This window comes from Piliocolobus tephrosceles, chromosome 11, assembly GCF_002776525.5.
Source record: "Piliocolobus tephrosceles isolate RC106 chromosome 11, ASM277652v3, whole genome shotgun sequence".
Taxonomy (NCBI): domain Eukaryota; kingdom Metazoa; phylum Chordata; class Mammalia; order Primates; family Cercopithecidae; genus Piliocolobus; species Piliocolobus tephrosceles.
The window spans coordinates 40,189,936-40,195,955 of record NC_045444.1 but is presented as its reverse complement, the minus strand read 5'-3'; positions in this window follow the sequence as shown (position 1 = coordinate 40,195,955).

The following is a 6,020-nucleotide window of genomic DNA, read 5'->3' as shown; positions in this document are numbered from 1 at the left end:
TTATTAGAAATTCCATACAATTTTGGAACATATATTAATATCATTCACCAAAATATAACCTGAAGAAGATTAAACATTATTTTTTATTTTGACAATGCTTCCCATGTAACTTAACATGTCAAATAATCCTGTTCACCTCTCTTTTGGATGCTTCAGGGTCCCTCTGTATTATACCAAAGTTAGAGGTCAGAAAAGACCGTTCTAAAGTTGAAATTTGATTTTGGGAAGCCTATCAAATACATTAAAGGTTTAAAACACTTGACATTATAAAATAGAATTCCAGGTCACAGTAAGTCATTCCTTCAGCCAAAATGATAACCGGAAAGTTTTACACAGGCAAAAACACTTACTCATTGGTAGAGGGAAGACTTAGCTTTCCAAACAATCTATCTCTCGTCTTTTTCTATTTTTCCTGAGTTTATTCAAAAGGCAAACAAAAATATTTCATTATCCTTTAATATTACATGAAAATCTTGATCAAGAGAGAAAACCAAATTTCACCTTTGCATAAGTTTATATATGTGCATTAGTTTCAAAATAAAATTATTTACATTTTAATTAAAATAAAATCAGATCTGATTTTTCTTTTTTAGAATTTAGAATATGTACTTCCACTTTATTTTTAAATATCCCAAACTGAGGAATATGTACTTCCACCTTTTGAGTCAAAACATTGTGTTTTTTAAGGTCATTTGAAAGAACGGTTCTATGTCGGTTTATTTCATCAATTTTATATATTTATTTATTTATTTATTTATTTATTTATTTATTTATTTATTTATTTTTTGAGACAGAGCATCACTCTTGTTGCCCAGGCTAGAGTGCAATGGCGCAATCACAGGTCACTGCAACCTCCACCCCCCGGGTTCAAGTGATTCTCTTGCCTCAGCCTCCTGAGTAGCTGGGATTACAGGCATGCGCCACCACACCTGGTTAATTTTGTATTTTTAGTAGAGATGGGGCTTCTCCATGTTGGTCAGGCTGGTCTTGAACTCCCAACCTCAGGTGATCTGCCCACCTCAGCTTCCCAAAGTGCTAGGATTACATGCATAAGCCACCATGGCTGGCAAATTTTACATATTGTACACACTATAGAAACTGCTTATATATGAATTTATACTATATTCTTTGAATATGCTATATATGTGGGTATATGTACATGTGTTTATATATATATTTACACATATACAGACTTTTTATATACTGTTCCATTATAACAGAATACTTTGATTTTTGTTTACTTTTAATTTGGGTTATTAATTCATGAAACATATTTATGTAATTTGAAAGTCAAAACTATGAACTAAAATACTTTCAGAGTTTCAAAGTTTGTATTCTCTGTTTCTTATTCTCTTTATACTAGGTAACTATTTTCACTAATTTTTAGATTATCTTTCACTTTTTCTTTTAAAAACAGCATACAATAGAAACTCTTCTTGAATCTATTAGAATTTGATCAGAGAAGCAGAACCACTACAAGCAATGTTAAGAATTTATTATTGGAACACCCCTTACACAATTGAGAGAGCCGGTTAAGCTATGTGAGCCTGCTACCCCTAGAACTGGAGTTGACCTTGAAGTCTCTAAAACTAGGAGGGAATGAAGAGGGCAGGACCAAAATGGAACCTGTGAAGATAAACTTGGCATCCATATCTGTCTCTCATTTGAAATGGCAGTAGCATCTCAGCACCTCCAAGCCTCCAACTTTGATGATGTGGGTAACCTGCAAAAGAGCTGGAACAAATTGCCAAAACATTAGCCTCTGACATGAGCAGCTTTCAGAAAAGCTGAGGGAGGAGATCCATGGGCAGTTTGAGAAGCTGCCAACCAAGCTGCTGCACTATGCAGATCCACCACAATGTCATAAATGGTGTGAGCTGCAACAGTGTGTGACCTCACACAGGTCTGAGTGTAATCCTGGCAGCTGATTCCAGTTAGACTTTAAATTCCATGCAAATTTCACTTGTGGCAAATCTTAACTTAGAACTGAACATGGAAGAGAATACTGAGAAACTTAGTTCCAACTAACCTGACACTTTACAAAGCCACCACAGTCTATCTTTTGTGAGGTCGTTGTCCAATATATATCCCTCTTTTAATTATACTTAATTCCCAAATAAATACAATGGCAAAATCATGAATCTGCCTAATAGGATTCAACCATACTTTGTATAACCAAAACTCACTCCCCTTTCCCAAAAGAGGATTCAGAGTCTTTTTAGCCATCTTTGGCTGATGTTTATTCCTCTTCTTAATGAACCATGCTTTCTCAAATGCTAAGATATAATGCTTGTTACTATGAACACATGTTAGATGGTAGAGGTACGGGAGAGAGAATGAAAAAAAAATGACTTACATATGTATAAGTCAGAAATAAAATGAGTTACACACGTGTATACAGACATATAGGTATTTATATTCATATCAAAATAAGGAAGAAATATTAATAATTATCACTTCTTTTCTACAACTTGAAAAATTAGCATAGCTGATACTTATCACAACCATCTTCCAGTATACCTTTTATATCCCCTATGACCTGAGTAAGCACCTTGATGGGTGATGCTTCCTTGCTTGGTAGGGTGACCTAAATCTTTATTTTTGAAGGTATAGTCCTTAGAATTGCTGCCTCTATTGAGTCATTATAGTTTCTACTGACTGCAATGACTGGACACGGGAGTTCGAAGTAATACCCTATGGAATATCCTGAATTCAGGAATACCCTTCCTTATCCCTAATGTGTAGCAGTAACCCAATTTTTCATTGATATTCAGGATCAATCAATCCAGTAAATACAATAAATCTCATTTTTGCCTGTCGCTTTCTATTTGATGATTTATTACTGTATGTCCTAGAAGACACATTTCTCGTTTTCTAATCTAAGACCTCTGTACCAGCAGAAGCTAGTGTTACAGATAGCAGAAGCAACTACACATCTGTGGGGAAATAGGGAGATGAGCCACTCTCATTTCCACTCCTTGATTCTCAGACTCATAAGTCCTAAATATGGGAGAAACAGTACCCATAATCACTTATTCAGAGTCTATACTGCATCCTGAAGACTATACACCCCACCCACAAGGTGTGGCCAACCAACTGGCTCCATAACTGAGTCTTCAAAAGACTAATCCACCCTTCCCACAAGCCAGATACATCAGGGTAAGAAGGAACATGGTAAGACCAATGAATCCCATAAACATGAACCCATTGAAACATTTTCTACAAAGTGAGTTTCTTTGTCAGAAGTGATGCTATGTGAAACATTGTGAAGGAGAACAAAGCATGTTGTAAATGCAAGGATGGTGATATTGGAAGAAGAATTGTGAAAAAGCAATTCCATGTACAGAATGAATGTCTATTCTAGTGAAAATAAAGTGCACTCTTTGCATGATGAATGTAGTCTAAAGTAATTGACATGGTGGCTGGCAGAAGCTAAATCACTGTTTATAACCTAGTCTTGGAAGTAGCATTTATCACTATTGTTTTAGTTGAGACGGTCAAAAAGTCTCCCATGTTTCAAAGGGAGGGGACATATACTCCACTTATCGAAGGGGAAGTAACTGGGTTCTGAATAACATGTTGAATGTTGGATGAAAAAAATGTGACACAACTCCTGGAAAATGTAATCTGTCATTCTGCAGCTTAATGTTTTTATCTAGTTATATGTCTTGGAGATTACTACAGAGTCATATAATCACACATCTTTCTCATTACTTTTACAGCTGAATAATATTCTATTGTGGGATTATATCATAGCTCAATCAGCCTGCTCCTTGATGAAGGTCATTTGAATTATTCTATAAAGCAATTTTGCTTTACAAAATTATTTGTTATACAAATAATGCTGTAATAAGTAGACTTGTTTATAAATTGTTCCTTTTTATTTTTATTTTTTGTATCTTCAGGGTAAAAATATGCATTTTTAAATATTCTATTTTTGCTTTTGTGATTCAGATACAGTTTAAATAATGAAATATTACATTCTTTCCTTGAGATGAGCCCCTTTTCTTCAGAGATTCTTAGATGAATGCATGTGAAATCTAAATTAACATACAATAAAAATCAAACATCTCACATGTATTTCAAAATTATAATACACATTACACAACAAAGAAGCAATCATTAAATAGACAACTGTATTAGAATGTTCATTCTGCAGTATTGTGTGGTGTGTACCCTGATGAGAGCAAATTAATCCTTCTAGTCGCTCAAGCAAACGTACAAAAAAAAGAAAGTCTTGAAAAACACCATTGATTTGTTAGATGCCAGCATGAAATTTTTATGATTACGTGGGATGCTGCTGAAAACAGTGATCCACACTTTTCAGGTCTATTTAAAAACAGAATTGAATTTTGATCCAACTGAGTCTCCGGGGATCTCCTATAACTCACACTCTCACTTCCTAGGTGAGAATGAGGTTTTTCCTATGATTCAAGTTAAAAACTGATTCAGTCTGTCTAATCTAGGTTCACACGGGCCAATTCTGTTAAAAATATCATTTATATAAGATAATTCAGCTAACTAAAACTTATGATTTTTCCTTGCTTTTTTTTACACTCCTAGTCACCCCATGGTGTTGTCATATAAGAAGTTTACAATACTTTACAAGTAGAGAATTCTTAAGTTGATACGAAAATAAGCTGAATATAAAATTTTGGAGCGATTGAAAATTCAAACATTACTAGGGAAAAAGAAATGGCTGTTGAGAAAAGATAGAGTTTTAGAGGATAGGACACTGTAGGAGTCCAAACTGTAAAGGATCAGTGTGCATGAAAGAAAGACATATTCTCCTAGGTGCAAGATAAGACAGAGCGGTTACTAAACCTAATGTTGTTCCTACTCAAATTTGACTCTCCATCACTCTTGTTGCATCAGAGATTTCTTCCTAAAGATAAATACAGGGCCGGGAGCAGTGGTTCACACCTGTAATCCCAGCACTTTGGGAGGCCAAGGCGGGCAGATAGCGACATCAGGAGATCCAGATCATCCTGACTAACACGGTGAAACCCCGTCTCTACTAACAATACAAAAAAATTAGCCGGGCGTGGTGGCGGGTGCCTGTAGTCCCAACTACTTGGGAGGCTGAGGTGGGAGAATGGTGTGAATCCGGGAGGGGCTTGCAGTGAGCTGAGATTGCGCCACTGCACTCCAGCCTGGGCAACAGGGTGAGAATCCCTCTCAAAAAAAAAAAAAGATAAATACAGATGAATTTAAAATGGTGAGACCATTCTATGTGGATTTTACCTTCTCAGTCTCCCCTGTTTAGAATTATTTTCTCGTGCTCTCTCCTTACGTGATCCCCAGGTTTTGTTCTTAGCTTTCTAAGTTTCTCACTCTCTATCAGTGTTTTGAAAGATATTTTGACTTCTACCTATACTAAAAAATATATCTTATATTATGATCCAGAGCACACAGCTATATAACTAAATGAAAGTTTTAAAAAACAATATTTTCCCCTGTTACATTCAATATACATCAATATTTTATCTGCTGTTCAACTCTAAGTACTGTGTTCTATGTCACTGAAAAAACACAAACACTGCCTTTTACCTTGTAAGTTAATATTCTGTCTCATTTTGCACAATGGTTTAAAGCCCCTATTGAACATGAGTAATTTTCAAGTCTAAAACTCCATGCTAGATCTCATTCTTGAAGTATAGATGATCATGTACATTATTTATTAGTTATTTCTCTCTGCGTGTCTCATATGTGTCACAAATCCAACCAACCTAGGATTAAAATCTTTACCTCCTCTGTTGTCCAGCTTGATGAATAGAACCGACATCCACCTAGTCACTGAAAATAAGAACTTGGGAGTTGTGCTACAGGAAGGACAACAAAGGCATCGTAATGTGTTTTGATTACAAGTAATGGAAATCTCAGCTCAAACTGCTTTAAACAATATGGATATTTATTGGTGTACCACAGTTGGCTTAGTCCTAGCTTACCCTTATTTTTCTCTCCCAGCTTAAGAGCAAGAAACTTTATTTCCCAGAAGCCTCTGGAAAAGCTCTCTTGGC